The sequence below is a fragment of the Manis pentadactyla genome, chromosome 13 (genome assembly GCF_030020395.1).
Source record: "Manis pentadactyla isolate mManPen7 chromosome 13, mManPen7.hap1, whole genome shotgun sequence".
Classification (NCBI taxonomy): domain Eukaryota; kingdom Metazoa; phylum Chordata; class Mammalia; order Pholidota; family Manidae; genus Manis; species Manis pentadactyla.
Window position 1 is genome coordinate 75,870,070 of NC_080031.1, and position 18,521 is coordinate 75,888,590.

The 18,521-nt window shown below is 35.4% G+C and overlaps 1 pseudogene; it reads left to right on the forward strand.

Annotated features, from left to right (window-relative positions):
- The first annotated feature begins 209 nt into the window (after positions 1–209).
- Positions 210–16,550, forward strand: LOC130680242 (olfactory receptor 5F1-like; annotated as a pseudogene).
- The last annotated feature ends 1,971 nt before the right edge of the window (positions 16,551–18,521 follow it).

The window sequence follows — 18,521 nt, forward strand, 5'->3', positions numbered from 1 at the left end:
AGGAAGACAGTCTGGTTATTTTTACCACAATGTGTTCATAGGAGGACATGGTGAGAAGAAAAGAACTGAGAATCACAACAGAGCTACATGTGTAGCCCAAGGCCTCCACCTAAAATGTGTCTGAGCAAAAGAATTTAAAAATGGGATCTGAGTCACAAAAGAAATGGTTGATCTTCTGGGGACCACAAAAGTTTAAATGGGAAACGAGTATGGTAGACACAAGAGTGGTGATGAAGCCCCCAATCCAAGATCCAGTGGAGAACTGCAGGCACACTGGGATCCTCATGGGCAGTGAGTATCTTAGAGGGTTGCAGATGGCCAGGTACTGGTCATAGGCCATCACTGTCAGGAGGATGCACTCAGTAGCTCCCATGGAGAAAAAGAAGTAGTACTGGGTTATGAAGTCAGACACAGAGATGGTGACACCCTGTGACAGGCATGTGGCCAGCAGTTTGGGTACTGTGTCTGTGGTGTACCGGATCTCCAGGAAGGACAGATTTCCTAAGAAAATGTACATGGGTGCCTGGAGTGTGAGCTTCATCACAACAGTGAATATGATGAGGGTGCTTGCCATGAGGGACAGCAGATACACAGTGAGAAACATCACAAACAATGTGAGTTGCAGGTAGAGAATACCAGGAAACCCAAGAAAAATGAACTGGGTCACTGTCACCTCCATAACTCATCCTCTCTGATCTGGAACCAACAAAGCCCAGATGATGGATGAGCAAGAATGGGATATTTTAATATTAATTTACTTCATGATGATAAAAAAGCTCTAAACATATTAAGATTAATAGCTTCCAAAAACATAATTGGTGTCTTTATAAACATTTTACATGGAATAGGATATTTAATTCAAAAAATTAATTTTGAAGGTTAATAGTAAATACTTGACCAACATGAATATTTTACCAATGAAGATACTAAGGAAAGACATTATTTTCCCTCAGTTGCATCACTTTATATCATGGGGCATGTTGTACTCAGGTGGGGCGTTTTAGAATACTACAGTGCAAATTAATTCATAAAATTAGTGGCTGTTGCAAGAACATGACATTGTACCATCAGCAAGTATGTCCCATTCCAGACATATAAGAAGGTGAAGAAATCAGCACCATGCATATCAAGGGCCAGTGACCACAGCTGGATGTCAGATGGAACTCCTGGGCCACACCTATTGCCTTAGGAACCCAAGGCATTGCTGCAGTATGGACATTACGGCCCCTATCCCACATCATCTCTCAGGGCTTGGTGCAAGATAGGAACTGGAGGAAATGCCATCACCAGTAAACAAAACAGAAAGTAAGATTCAACATCTATATAAAAATGAGTTTTTCATAAATATTCTTCTAAATTCTATTCTTGGCTTGTTTTGTTTCAGAATCAGTTCAACCACCAATTTTTCTACACTGGTTAGGAACAGTCAAGCAAATAACTTTAAAGTCAAAATTCTATTATATCTTCAATGGACATACAGCTTTTTCTATAGATTGGCTATTATGAAGGAACATTCAATGTGAGATATATCCATTTACGAATTTTTAAGTGTATGATACAGATTTTATAACTGCACCTAAGTGTTCTTTCTAAAATAAAAAAAATACAGAAATCCTTTTTGTAGAGAAACAGTTTTCCAATGAATGTAATGTACACATGTTCTTTAGTTCCAAATAATCCACATGAGGCAGGGAGCCAAGATGGCAGCGTGAGTAGGACAGTGGGAATCTCCTTCCAAAAACATATATTTTTGAAAATACAACAAATACAACTATCCCTAAATGAGAGACCAGAAGACACAGGATAACAACCAGACTACATCCACACCTGCGAGAACCCAGCACCTGGTGAAAGGGGTAAGATACAAACCGCAGCCGGTGGGACCCGAGGACCCTCACCCCAGCTCCCGGCGGGAGGAGAGGAGTCAGAGTTGGAAGGGAGAGGGAGCCCAGGACTGCTAAACACCCAGCCCTAGCCATCCGCACCAGAGTGCAGAAACAATGCATGTGTGGGATGCTGGAAACTAGAGAAACAGGACAGTAAGACCTTTGAGTGGGTCCTGAAGCCAGCGTCCCTGTGTCAAAGAAAAGCTAGTGCTTTTCAAAAGTCTTAAAGGGACAGGGACCCCACCAATGGATGGAAGCATCCCGGGTCACAGTCCAGCAGCTGGAAATTCCAGGGAACTCTGGGCACACTAACCCCCTGGGCAACAGCTCTGAGACCCCTCACAGAGATAAACAGCCAAACAGCCCTCAGTCCATTACCCCTCCGGGGTCCTCTATAACAGAGCATCAGCCTGAAGCTGGCCATGCCCACAGCAAGGGAGCTTCCTCCATACCAGCCGGGCAAGATACAGAGACCCAGTCTACATGCAATTGCCCAACACAAGCCACTAGGGGTCGCAGTTCTCCCAGTAAAGAAAGGCCAGGAGCAAGTGGAAAGAGTCATGGCTCTCTCAGCTGACAGACGAGTCAATAGCATACCACTACACCTATCAACATGAAAAGGAAAAAAAATTTGATTCAGAAAAGACTAACCCAGACAGCTTCGACATCTTCTACATCTTCCCCTGAGAAGGAACCTGGGGAGATAGATTTAACCAGTCTTCCTGAATATGAATTCAAACAAAAGTCATAACCATGCTGATGGACTTGCAGAGAAATATGCAAGAACTAAGGAGGGAGAATACAGAAATAAAACACTCTCTGGAAGGACTTCAAAGCAGAATGGACGAGATGCAAGAGACCATTAATGGACTAGAAAACAGAGAACAGGAATGCAGAAAAGCTGATGCAGAGAGAGATAAAGGATCTCCAGGAATGAAAGAATATTAAGAGAACTGTGTGACCAATCCAAACGGAACAATATCTGCATTTTAGGGGTACCAGAAGAACAAGAGAGAGAAAAAAGGGATAGAAGTGTCTTTGAAGAAATAATTGCTGAAAACGTCCCCAAACTAGGGGAGGAAATGGCCTGTCAGACGAAATAATCCACATGATAAGTGTATAGTAGAAAAAATTATTTGTTTCCATAGTAAGAACTTTGTGGTATATATACAATAAAATTTTTACTATTTTTCAAATTCCTTGCCATAAAGGTGCAGACTTGATAGCTCCTATATCACAGTGAAAAAATCACCAAAATGAAACATGAAGGCAATTATGTTCATGTCTGCACATTTCTGTGTTAAACTCTTTGGAAACTCCCAATCATAAAACTTTATTGAAAGATGTGTAAACGCTTTATGCCACACCATTACTGTTTCCTTTTGTGCACTATTGATGTATTATAATATATATATATAATATATAATATATATATTATATATATAATATATATATTATATATATACACACACATACATGATTGAAATTATTAGTTAGACCTGGTTAAAAGTGAAATTATGTTAGTATGGTCTAGGGATATTTTATTTATCCCACTAAATGAACCTCTAAATATTAATTTCCTAAAAATACTAACACTTTCCATATTATTCCAAGTAACAAAAATAAATGCATGCATTTCACAGGCTAGAGCAGTTTTCAAAAATATTTGAAAACATTATGACTAACAGTCACCTAGAATTTATAATTTAAGGAAATCATTTGGATGAAAAAACTAGGACTGATTTTTTAAATAGTCTCCCTGAGTTTGATTCTTTAGTTCTATAAGAAAAATATTAACATTTATATTATTCATATAAGATCAAAAGTCCAAGGTATCTTTTATTGTGATTATTTAATGAACATTGCAGGACTATTTTTCTCCTAGCATTCACAGAAAGAAATCAAATAACTATTTGGAAATTATATACGTAGATCTTTGACAACAGATTCAGATGAACATCATCCCAAAGACAACATCCCTCTTCTTTTTCTAAATGACATCACAGTTACTAATTCTGCCTTTCACACAAGTAGGGTTCTACACTCCCAAGTTGTATGTAACTTTAAGAAGGAACAAAAAGATAGAAGAAATTAATTTTAAATCATTTAACACTTTTGATAAAAATAAAATTACATATAAAGAGGAACTGTAGCTTATAAGGTATAGTTATATTTCATAAGCTGTAGTTCATATGTAAGTTAGTTATGCATTTCACATGACAAAGGAATGTCTGAGAAAGAACAGTGCCTAGATTACAAAATATCCAAAATTATAAACGTTCTGTTATGTAAATCAATTACTCTCCTGGAAAGTAAAAAATGGCATTGTTTATGTGTCCCCAGGTATACTCACAAGCCTTTATTCCATTTAGTTATTTTCAGAAATGGAATATTATGGGAAAATTTTGTTTAAACTCTCCTTTTCACCACGCTCTATATTAGAGCACACTATTTTCAATTTGTTCACAAGGGAAGAATGCTGATTAATTATGCCCTGCTGCATCATTGGCTGTGTCACCCCATCTATGGTATAAATGAACACCAAATTCCTCATGTTTTAAATGAAATTTCCCCTCTCTGGCCAAGATGCCCAGAAAAGCCTGCTCTGAGAGGCTCTGAAAAGCCTCCCCTATGAGGATGAATGGGGTCACATTAGCTTTGAGCCTCAGAAGTTTGCCCTGCACCTTGAGACATTCGTGTAGATTCCCAGAGGACTTTCCTTTGGAGAGGGTCAGGTCCTCTTCCTTAGGGATCAAAGGAAGAAGAAACTCTGGAAACTATTAAAAATGACTTCACAGGAACTGAAGGAATAACATCCTAAGTGGTTTCTTTAGATCCCATTACCCATCTTACCAACCCTTCATTTTTTATTGCAGAATTGTATTCCTCAATATTTCAGACACCATAAACACAGCCAGAAAATCATATTATCTAGCTACAAAGCTAATTCAGAGATTAGCCTGAATATCTCATTTTACAGTAATACAGTGCAAAAAACAACCCTGGCTTGCATCTCTATAGCAAATGCTTCAATGGAGAAAGCATTAATCAGATGCTTGGGAAAATTATGCTTCCTACTGGAGTAGATACCAATTCTGAGCCACTTCATGAGACATATATGTATGAGAGCACAATGCCTATATGCAAATGTAAAAAAACACCTGATGAAATTTGTTAGCAGAAGAGAACACCAACCTAGAAGACTGAGTAGAATAAGTCTAGATGATAGTCACATATGTATAGTGATAAGGGAATTTACAGTATAACTTTAAGCTTGCTTAAATAGTTCAAGAAAAAGACTATGTTGTTTAGCATGTTTTGTGGACATTGGTTAGCCACTATATAAAATCAAATAAAAATTCAATTCTTAGTCATAAACGCCAAGTACATCAGACATTTACCCATTAGGGAAAGAAATCGTAAACCAGTGGTGATAAACGAGGCAGTGGAAGTCACCAGGAGATACGTGAAAATGTGTGGAACAAGCTGTTTACAGTGATATGGAATGTTGGTGGCATGTACGGGTATGGGCATGAGTGATTATAATTATCTAAGGCAGCCAAATTCTATACCCAAGGGTAAATGTTTGAATAGTGTGTATTGTACTGTTGTTGGGTGGGACTTCTATACATACATCTGTTAAGTTTATTTGGTCTAAAGTGTGGTTTCATTTCAATGTTTCCTTTTCTGCTTTTCTGCCTCTGATTTTCTGATGACCTGTCTATAGCTGAGAGTGTGGTCTCCCCTTATTATTTATTGTTGCCTTATTCTATGCTCAGATTTGTTAATACTTGCTTAATATCATTTGGTGCTCCAAAGTTAGGTATGTGTATAAATTTTAAATTCATTTTTGAATATAGTTGACCTACAATATCATATTGGTTTCAAGAACTCAGCAGTTATATATGTTATTAAATCCTCACCTCAATTAGCATAGTTCCTGGCAACATATAAAGATGTTACCGAACTGATTACATTCCTTATGCCGTACTTTCATCCCCATGACTAATTTACATTGTGTTTTGAGATTTTGTGCCTCTTTACCCCTTTCATCTGATTCACCCACCCTCCCCAACCCATCCCCCATGGTAACGAATGGCTACACCTCAATGTCTATGACTCTACTGCTCTTCTGCTCATTTGATTTTGTTTTATTTTTAGATTCCACAAATAAATGAAATCATCAGTTATTTGTCTTTTCCTGCCTGGCTTATTTCACTCAGCATAATACCCTGTAAGTCCATCCATGTTGTCACAAATGGCAGGATTTCTTTCTGTTTTATAGATGAACAATATATCACTGTATATATGAACCAGATCTTCTTTATTTATAGCCAATAGATGTATTGACAGACACTTTGGTTACCTCCATATCTTGGCTATTGTAAATAATGTAACAAACATATGGGTGTATACATCTTTTAAAATCAGAGATGCTGTTTTCTTTGGGTAAACTCCGAGAAGTGGAAATACTGGGTGGTAAGGTATTTCTCTTTTAATTTTTGAGGAACCTCCATATTGTAGCTGCACCAATTTATATTACCACCTACAGTGCAGGAGGGTTCCCATTTCTCCAAATCCTCACCAACACTTGTTATTTCTGATCTTTTGGATAGTGGCCATTCTAGACAGTACTTTTAAAATCTCTTTCTAATCACTTAGAATATTGAGCTCTGTCAGGAATATCTGCCAATTAATTTTTTTCCTTTAAGATACCCTTTGCTAATTTTGCATGCCTCATTATTTTTTCTGAATTATGGGCAGTTTCTTTTTATAACATATTAATACCAGAAGTTGTATTGCCCTTTCCCATATTTTTATGATTTTTTAAATCGATGATGGTTCTAATTGTCCATTTATTTAGGTACCGCTCAAGTTTAAATATTTTTGCTTTATGTGTTACTGCTTCTTTGTGCTTTAGTTCACTTTAGTTTAGGTTTAGCTAATTTTTTAATTATATTTTTATTAAAGTGTAGTTGGCATACAATATCATATTGGTTTCAAATACACAACATAGTGAATCAATAGTTACACACATTATTAAATTTTCATTCAAACTAGTGTAGATAATGTCAACATAGAAAGATGTTACAGAACCCTTGACTATATTCTCTATGCTGTACTTTCATCCCCATGAGCAATTTATTTTTCGATCGAGATTTTGTGCCTTTTTATCTATTCCCTTCACCTACCCAATCCAGCACCTCCCCCATGGTAACCAGCAGTCACTTCTCAGTATCTAATTTCAGTAATATAATGGAAATGTTAAAATATCTTGAAAGACACATATTATGGCAATTTCCTCTATAAAAACGTGCAAAACCTGATTAGTCATATTTTGTAACTATATTCTGTAATTAAATATCCTCCCAAATAGTATCACTGGGCAGGCATTTATGTGAATAAAAGCAAGAGGAATATCTTCATGAATATGTCATCAAATATCCTCATTAAAACACAATAAAATAAAATCTAGCAATATATTAAGGATCATAAATCATTGCCAAAAGGAATGTAAGCAAGAAATGTGAAGGGGGTTTAACATAGAAATAAAGCACATAGAAATAATAAATCTTAAGAATGTTATAACTATCTCAATAGAAGCATTTGTAGCATTGGAAAAATTCAAACCTTTTGTGTTTTAACAGCAAAAAGCACACTTATCAAACTACATTAAAAATGGTTTTCATGAATTTAAGAAAGACATCCTATTTGTTAAAAAAGAAACAAAACACCTGTACCTAATACAACAATTAATAGTTGACCACTAAATCCCTTCTTTTCTGATTAAGGACAAGAGAGCAATATCTAATTATAATATTTTACTAGAGGCCCTGGGAAGTATAATATGGCAAGTTAATTTAATATAGTCATTCTTATAAGTAAGAATATTGATTGGAAAGAAAGAAGATAGGCTTATTTGTAAATAATATTGCTTACATATAAAATCATAAGTAATGTATTTAAAAACTACCAGAACTAGAAAATGAACTTAGTTAGATCAAAGATCACAAGGTCATTAAACAAAAATCAACTGTATTTTTATAACAAAAATTAGAAGGTGAAATTTGAAAAACACTACTTTAATAGAACTCATTTTAATAAAGTGTATAGGTCTTTAATTTTAAATATATATGGGGGAGCTTTGTGCTTACATATATAAAATAGTGCTAAGAGAAATTCAAACAGCCAAATAAATGGTAAGATATACCATATTCATGCATCAGATCACTCAAAATTCCAGTGTGTGTGTGTGTGTGTGTGTGTGTGTGTATTTCTGAGATGTTTCTGAAACGTTTAGACTAGAAAAACTATTTTGAGAACATAAAGTTGGAGGATTTTTACGGATTTCCAGATGAAATATAAAGTGTTGTTAGTAAACACTATTATTTGCATAAATTTAACCAAATGCTTCATGTAGAGTCATGAAATAGACCCACCATTTCAGAATTTTCCAAAAAAAAAGCAAAAATTCAGTGAATAAAGAATTGTACTTGTTAAAATAGCATAGAAAATCCATTCTGGAAATATAAAATCTGAAATTTCCCTTGATGCCATGCACAAAATTCACTAGAAAAGACTCATTACCTAAATGTAAGATTTGAAACTACAATTTTCTAGAAGAAATAGCAAAAACATCATAAACTTCTAGTAGTATAAGTCTTATAAAATACCCACACCACCAAGTATAAATCATAAAAGATTAAAATGGTAATATTGACTTCATGAAAATTAAAACTTTTGCTCTTTAGGAAACATTGCCAAAGAAATGAAAAAGAAAATAAAAACTGAAAGAAAAATATACACAAACACATCACACATACCTATAAATGGAACTAGAATGATTAAACAATGGGGTAAAATAATCAATTATAAATGCCCACATTTGGGCACTTGACAAAATTTCATAATAAATGGCCAGTGAACACCTGAAAAGATGTATCATTAGTCATCAGAAATGAAAACTGAGAAATGAGATACACTGCACACACACTAGAACAGCTAAAATTTAAATGGGGCAATATCAATGGTGGGTGAGAATATGGAAATGTAAAATTTTGCAACAATTTTGGAAAAGCCATGGTAATTTCTTAGTAAGCAAAATAGGCACTTACCACACCTGGGCAGTTGCACTCCTAGCTTTTTAATCAAATGGAAGGGAGAATGACTGTGACAAGGATTTGTACATGAAAATTCAGTGGCTTTTTTCTTATTAATCCCACATTGAAAGCAGTCTAAATATCTACCAAAAGGTAAATAGTTGCTTAAATTATTGTGTACTTGTTCAAAGGGATGCAACTCAGCAATTGAAGAGACTTACAAAACACCTCAGCATGGAAAAATCTCTAAATTATGATGTTACAAGAAGCTTGACACAAAAGAATACATGATCTATGCTTCTGTATGTGTGAAAATCTGGAGTAAGCAGGGCTAAGCTATTGTAAGAAAAACGAGAGCCTTGGTTGGTTGGGCCTAATGGGAAAATTGAATGAGTGCATGAGGCATGAGGAGACTTTCTGGAATGAATAAGAATGTATCTTTCTTGATAGCAGTTGTAATTACATAAATTTGCCACATCAAACCTATATGTGTAATAGGTATATTTTATCATATGCCAATTACAGCTCTAAAAGTTCATTTAAAAATTTTCCTCTATACCCTTAGCACAGTGATCCTTAGTGGGATCTCTATTAATACCTTCAGAGGGCTTTTGGTATTTTCAAGACAATTAATTTTCTTCATGCCCATGCCAATACATGAAACTGACTTTCCATGTTATTGCAAACACACCACCTCCACACATTTTCAAATATCTCCTGGTGACTTACACTTCCTGACAGCCACTAGTTGATACTTTCTTTAATAGACATAAAGATATCATCTAGATTTGTTTTATTCAGTCTTATAGGTAGCTGTTTTGTTCTCTTCTAATACCAAATTTTTCAGACTTTTATACCCTCTTCACATATTCCCTAAGGCCCTAGAACATAACTGCTACATGAAATGGTTCCATCTGCTAGAGTGGGTGACAGTTTCCACATTCAGTCAGCAAGTGCTTTTTAGTTTAGTTATTTGCTATAAAGAGATGTCAAGTAACGAGAGACGTTTTTGCTTGTCTGGTTTTGACTTTGTTTTATGGCTTTATTATTGGAAAAGAAGACTATTTCTGATCTACATTGTACTTTGTATGTTGGAGAATGCTATATTCTGGTCATGACTTGTGGTGACTGAAATATTGAGAGATGCCATTCTACAATCATATTTTGAAGGGTTAATACCAGAGGCAGTGGCTTCTAATGTCGCCAGTTGGGAAGACATTCTTTCCACTCCCATGAAGGCATTTCTAATGGTTCCCAAAGTTTCTTTATTCTTCCTTTGATCCTAAGGGGAAAGTTCTCTGACCCTCACCAGACGAAAATCTTCAGGGAATCTATGTGGACGTCCCAAAAGAGAGAGCAGATTAATGAAACTCAAGATTGATGAAATCCTAATTCTTCTCACAATGGGATCTGAGGCAATGTCTTTCTTTGCAGCTTGATCGCAGAGGAGAAAAAGAAAAAATATAAAGAAATTTGGTGTTTATCTATAGCACAGATGGTGACCCACACCCAAAGGCACAGCAGGGAGGAGCTTCCATGGCTAATTCCATTAAGATCCAATTGAATGTGCTGTACTCTAATGTACAGCCTTGTTGAAAGGGAGGATTTAAAAGAAATTTAACTAATAACATCCCAGTCCCGAGAATTATTTAAACAGAATATATGCTGTGAGTATATCTGTGAGGGTTAATCTTTGTTATTCCTCATTTGTCTAGAGTAATAGAGTTCTATAGCAATTCTTTTATAACTTTTATAATGTGTAATCTGAGGCAATATACTTTCTCAGGCATTCATTTAGCATGTAGGATGAGTGACTATAGTTTAAAAATTAAAATACCAAAGAAATAAAAATTATATGTAAGATACTTTTTATAAATAAAAGATATTTAATTTTTATAAAAGTGTATATTTTTTAAAAATTAAATCCCCCCATCATCCAGTTTCCTCCTAAGGTTCTATATAGATAGAGAGTGTATAACCCTAATTTTTGCTATAGGCAGAGTTAGATAGCCATCACATCTTTTACAAAAGAAAATAGATTTCTCTTTGTGATGATGTGCCCTTGATTCTGTTCTAAACCTCTACTTATATAATTTCCAAATAGTTAATATGTGATTAAAGGTAGGAGAAGAAGTGGTATGTAATATCCTTTTCATAATAGCAGTAAGAAATACTTTGGAATCTTGATAGTAAGTTAATAGTATAAATGCTAATAATTTTCAAATGGAACCAGAAACAAAATCAGGGAAAGGTTTTTTAAAAAACAAGTCTAAGTTCTTTCCTTGAATTTTTCTTAAATTTAAAATTCTAGGTTGGTTGCTAGTCAGAATAATTTGCAAAGATTTTGAATAGTGGTATAGCCTGCAAGAAACAAAATTTTAGTTTTACAAATAAGCCAGGATTTTTATAGTATTAAGATCTACAAATTGGGTTTCTGAGACAAATAAAATATCCCTTGGCCATACTAGTATAATTTAAATTTTAATCAGATGTAACTAAAATTTTTATAATGCATACTTTGAAAACTTCTGTGGTGTCAACAGGGCACCCCAGAGACCATTAATATTATTGCATAAAATCTGTACACATTTTTCAATAGTATTTTGAGATTCAAAATCTCCATAAAAGTTTAATCCAGAAATATGTGAATATGAATCCAATAGTCTTCACATTTTTTTCAGCCAGTTTTCCACTATGATATAAGAGATAGTAAGTCTGTATCTTTATTGTAGGAATTTTAAAAAATGGTAAAAAAATATATATTATTGTTAAGTAGAAGAAATAGATATGAGCTGGTGGAGAGAGAATACGACAGTAAAGCCCACTAAAAGGGACTCAAAGAGTTAACAAGATAAAACTAGAGAGCCAGAAAAGTCAGAGTTAATCCCTGTAATAAAAAATTATTATATATAAAAATCCCTATGATAAATTTGTCTTCACCTACCTTGACTCTAGTCTGCTCCTCCTTTGGACTGTATTCAAATAAAACTTCTGCTCTGCTTCACGGCTGTGTCTCTCTGCCCCCTCAGTTCTCTGTTGCAGTGGGAACAAGAACCGAGGAGTGCAAACTCAAGCCCCCTAACATTATTATATTACATATGAAATATTTTATATATGAAAGTAATACATATATATATAAAAAGTTTTTATTATTGCTACTAATATGTTACCACTATACTTTACAGCTATCATCTGGATGTTTTGGCCCTAAAGCACATGTATCCATTGGAAAAATTGTTTTTACAAAAACGATACTTATCTATTTTTTTGATAAAAATGCAACATAATTATAACTAGCATATTGTATTCTTATATTTGGTATGACTCTATGTCTCATATAAAGTGTTCTTATGCTATGGAAAGAAACTCTATGCCCACTAAAGGATTAATGGACTTTTGAATTTAAAATTATTAGCTTGGAGTTCGTACCTCTTTATCCCCTTCACCTTTATCAACCACCTCTTCATCCTCTTCCACACAAACTTCAAATTATAAAATAAAGTAGTCATAGGAATGGAAGCACAGCATAGATAATATAACTAATAATACTGAAATATTTTGTTGTGTTAGCAGGGTATAACTGTATTTAGCATGGTGAGCATATGGTAAAGTACATTTGTCAATATGTTGTACATGAGAAACAAATATAGTATTGTATATTAAGTAGTTCCCAATTTAAAAAAAGAAAATTTTATGGTTGATTGTTTCCAACCAATGTAGAAAAACTGGTGGATACACTGACTTAAAAAACAAGTATCTAAGAATAGTAAGATTTTAACAAAATATTTTTATTTTATTTTCTTACATGCACATAATATATACATATATATGTGTATATATATATATATAATTATTTTGGTATCATTAATCTACAGTAACATGAAAGATATTATGTTTACTAGGCTCCCTCTATCACCAAGTCCCCCGCACATACCCCTTCACAGTCACTATCCAACAGCATTGTAAGATGCTGTAAAATCACTACTTGTCTTCTCTGTGTTGCACAGCCCTCCCCGTGGCCCCCACACTATACATGGTAATCATAATGCCCCTTTCTTTTTCCCCACCCTTATCCCTCCCTTCCCACCCATTCTCCACAGTCCCTTTCCCTTTGGTAATTGTTAGTCTATTCTTGGGTTCTGTGATTCTGCTGCTATTTTGTTGATTCAGTTTTGCTTTTTTCTTATACTCCACATAAGAGTGAAATCATTTGGTACTTGTCTTTCTCCACCTGGCTTATTTCACTGAGTATAATACCCTCTAGCTCCATTCATGTTGTTGCAAATAGTAGGATCTGTTTTTTTCTTTTAGCTGAGTAATATTCCATTGTGTATTTGTACCACATCTTCTTTATCCATTCATCTACTGGTGGACACTTAGGTTGCTTCCATATCTTGGCTATTGTAAACAGTGCAGTGATAAACATAGGGGTGTATCTGTCTTTTTCAAACTGAAGTGCTGCATTCTTAGGGTATACTCCTAGGAGTGGAATTCCTGGATCAAATGGTAAGTCTATTTTGAACATTCTGAGGAACCTCCATACTGCTTTCCACAAAGGTTGAAATAATTTACATTCCCACCAGCAGTGTAGGAGGGTTCCACTTTCTCCACAAACTCATTAACATTTGTTGTTGTTTGTCTTTTGGATGGTAGCCATCCTTACTGGTGTGAGGTGATATCTCATTGTGGTTTTAATTTGCATTTCTCTGATGATAAGCGATGTTGAGCATCTTTGCATGTGTCTGTTAGCCATCTGAATTTCTTCTTTAGAGAACTGTCTATTCAGTTCCTCTGCCCATTTTTTAATTGGATTATTTGCTTTTTGTTTGTTGAGGTGTGTGAGCTCTTTATATATTTTGGCTGTCCACCCTTTATCGGATCTGTCATTTATGAATATATTCTCCCATATTGTAGGATACCTTTTTGTTCTATTCATGGTGTATTTTGCTATACAGAAGCTTTTCAGCTTGATATAGTCCCACTTATTCATTTTTGCTGTTGTTTCCTTTGCCCGGGGAGATATGTTCAAGAAGAGTTCACGCATGTTTATGTCTAAGAGATTTTTGCCTAGGTTTTTCTAAGAGTTTTATGGTTTCATGACTTACATTCAGGTCTTTGATCCATTTGGAGTTTACTTTTGTTTATGGGGTAGACAGTGATCCAGTTTCATTAACTTACATGTAGCTGCCCAGTTTTGCCAGCACCATCTGTTGAAGAGACTGTCATTTCCCCATTGTATGTCCATGGCTCCTTTATCGAATATTAGTTGACCATATATATTTGGGTTAATGTTTGGAGTATCTATTCTGTTCCATTGGTCTGTGGCTCTGTTCATGTGCCAGTACCAAATTGTTTTGATTACTACGGCTTTGTAGTAGAGCTTGAAGTTGGGGAGTGAGATCCCCCCCACTTTATTCTTCCTTCTCAGGATTGCTTTCTCTATTCGGGGTCTTTGGTGGTTCCATATGAATTTTTGAACTATTTGTTCCAGTTCATTGAAGAATGCTGTTGGTAATTTAATAGGGATTGCATCGAATTTGTATATTGTTTTGGGCAGGATGGCCATTTTGACAATATTTATTCTTCCTAGCCAGGAGTATGGGATGAGTTTCCATTTGTTAGTGACCTCTTTAGTTTCTCTTTAGAGTGTCATAGTTTTCAGGCTATAGGTCTTTCACTTCCGTGGTTAGGTTTATTCCTAGGTATTTTATTCTTTCTGATGCTATTGTGAATGGAATTGTTTTCCTGATTTCTCTTTCTATTAGTTCATTATTAGTGTATAGCAAAGCCATAGATTTCTGTGTGTTAATTTTGTATCCTGCAACTTTGCTGAATTCCGACATTAGTTCTAGTAGTTTTTCAGTGGAGTCTTTAGGGTTTTTTATGTACAATATCATGTCATCTGCAAATAGTGACAGTTTGACTTCTTTACCAATCTGGATTCCTTGTATTTCTTTTTAACAAAATATGTTTCATATACATGTTGACTACTATTCTGTTTTCTAGATATACAGTTTATTCATTTATAAATTTACCCCTAAGTTCTGAATTATGGCATATAATGAGGGTCACAATGTTAAAACCAAAGCAGCCCTCTGTCTTCATGAGGAAACCGGCATGGCTTAGGAGCTGTGTTCTGAATCCCTCTTTCCTGGATCTACGGGTCTCTGATCAGCATTGCTGTGGATATATTCATCGTCTAATGTTTAGAGTGTGTGTTACTCCAGGACGGACAATGCCATGTTCTTCTTGTAGCCACGTTTCTGCATGGATTAGCTCAGATTGTGACCCTTCATATTCCCCTACCTGGGTACTAATTCTACCCCAACACTTAAAGTGATGAAACTGAGGGAAACCTGCTTCGTCCTTTAATATCTTCATTTGCAGAGTAGATTATTAGATTATTTACTTTGGAGATGTATTATTTAAATTAAATGAGCTGATTCATGCAAACTGTTTATAAAGACAGCAATTATGCTTTTGGTAGCCATTAATCATAATATGTTTAGCGGTCCTTTATCATCATGAAGTAAATGAATATTAAAATATCCCATTCTTGCTCATCTATAATCCAGGCTTTGTTGGTTCCAGATCAGAGAGGATGAGCTGTGGAGGAGACAGACCAGACCACAGTGACCAAGTTCATTTTTCTTGGGTTTCCAGGTATTCTCTACCTGCAACTCGCATTGTTTGTGATGTTCCTCACTGTGTATCTGCTGTCCCTTCAGGCAAACACCCTCATCATGTTCACTGTTGTGATGAAGGCCACACTCCAGATGCCCATGTACATTTTCTTTGGAAATCTGTCCTTCCTTGAGATCTGTTACACCACAGTCACAGTACCCAAACTGCTGGCCACCTGTCTGTCACGGAGGTGTCACCATCTCTGTGTCTGGCTGTATAGCCCAGTACTACTTCTTTTTCTCCATGGGAACTACCGAGAGCATCCTCCTGGCAGTGATGGCCTATGACCAGTATCTGGCCATCTACAACCCTCTAAGATACTCAGTGCTCATGAGGATCCCAGTGTGCCTGCACTTCTCTGCTGGATTTTGGACTGGGGGCTTCATCATCCGTCTTGTGCCTAGCATACTAATCCCTCATCTGAACTTCTGTGACCCCCAGAAGATCAACCATTTCTTTTGTGACTCAGACCCCATCTATAAACTCTTTTGCTCAGACTCATTCTTGGTGGAGGCCTTGGGCAACACATGTACCTCTGCTGTGATTCTCAGTTCTTTTCTTCTCACCATCCTATGAACACATTGTGGTAACAATAATCAGACTGTCTTCCTTGGAGGCTCAGAAGAAAGCTTTCTCCACCTGCGCCTCCCACCTCACTGTCATCACCATCTACTATGGCACCATCATCTTTGCCAATATCCGCCCTCCAGCCAAGTACAACTTCACCATTGGTAAAGTGGTCTCTGTGTTCTACTGTGTGGTCACCCTGTTGGTAAATCTTCTCATATACACACTGACAAACAAAGATGTGAAGAAAGCTTTCAGCAAAGTTGTAGCACAAAAGAGTTTCCTCTTGGTCAGAAACATACATAAGATTTGAGGGATCAACTCTATGAAGCAATTTAGAATGGATTGTCTTATCACATTTTGAAACAGTAAATATTGAAAATTATGAGATTGATACCACCTGATATGGACATCTCTCTGCACTTTACATTTTGGATTGAATTATTTTAAAGTAGATATTTTATAAATATCTTGTTTCAACATTATCACAGTGTAATGGCTCAGTGATAAAGATGTAGATACCACAAGCTCACTGCCCACAAGCCATCCCCAGTCAGAAATAGACTGGCTTAGTCTCATACAATGTTTCCGTTGAATGTTTTAATATTTTAATCTTATCAGTAATCATGTGACAAAAATTACTTCTGCTAAATGGAGCAGAGTCATGGAATCTGGTGGTTGACTACTAACATATATAAAACAGTTTTATATAATTGATTAAATAAATATTTTTTTTCAAAGTTTATTCAATAAAAGTACTAAATGTATATTATCAGCCATATGTTCTATACATGGATGTGTTTAATAGTGAATATTAACATAAATGGAGATTTTCTTACAAAATAATAGGAAAGTATTAGATAATTAGGATTTTTTCTGGATAATATAACTGATTTTCAACATATATAAATTTTAAGAACCAGAAGTTAAGGTTAATGTTGGAGGGAGACCAAAAGGAAAAACTTAGAACAAACAGTACAAAAATGTTCAAGCACTCATTTCAATTTACCAGTGGAGAATAAAAATGAAAGAAAAGAAAATGGTAATTCCATTGTTATGTTCACTCTCTATGTTAATTATCAACTAATAATTTTCAGGTTTTCAGCACAGTGTGTAACAAAACAGATGACAAGGGTGCTGGAAGAAAAAACTATCCAAGCTTTTTAGGATGAATGTTCTCCACTTGATTGGCTCCTGAAATCTTGCTATTCAAAGCATAAACAGTGTTCTAGAAGCATCAGAGTAATGTGGAACTTGTTAGAAATGCATATCGAAACCCAGACATCTTGAAGGATACTAAGCATGGCAACAAGATCCCCAGTTGCCTCATAGGCAGATTAAATCACTAAAAGCAGCATTTTAGACAACCAAAGGTTTAAATTGCCTACTGTAATTGCAAAAGGATATAATGAAATCAGGAGTTTCTTGCACATGCCAATACTTGAAATTTTTCTTAGTTTAACTTCATCACATCATTTTCTAGGATAAATTAAATCTAAATTTTCTCTCAAATGTCCAATTAATTTTTTTTCATAGTACACATAATGGAAATTATCATAAAAAACACCTGTACATCTGAATGGAAAACATACTGCACCTTACCCTTTTTTTCCAACCCTTCCTTTTCCATCAGAATATCAAAATCCATATGCAAACTCTCACAATAACAGGGAAAAATTCTGTGTTCTCACACAGGAATTTCTGTGTGCCATCCTCATGTAGAGGAGGCCAGATTGCTTCTACTGTCTTAGGTTGTATGCCTCAACTAGGTATTAGACTAACATAAGACAGATTAACAGGAGAAAAGCATGCACATTTTATTTCATTTTGTAAGTGCCCATAGGTGACTTCAAAAAGAAAATGAACATGAAGAAGCTGTTATAACTGTAATCTTATATACTTTTAACAAAGAATAATAAGCTGTGGGTGTGTAATAAGTAAAGGGGCTTGAGATGAGGATGGGAAATTATAGGAAAGTACCTAAGAAATAGAAAAATATAAAGAGAAAATTAAATAAAAAGATAAGATAAGTTGTACTGGCCCATTTTGGCATCAACTCCCAGTTTGCAATGATAAGATTCGCAGGGAGAGCACTTTGCAATAACAAGGGTTATGATCTGCTTTTGGACAGACCTGGCAGGTCAGGGAGTCCTGACTGCATCCACTTTTTCTCAAGTGCCTTCAGCTCAAAATATTCAGTGTGCCAAAGCAGAATATTTTATGTTCCATGTTCTTAACCACTCACAACTAAGGAGAGACTTATCTCAGTACCGGTGGTATCATT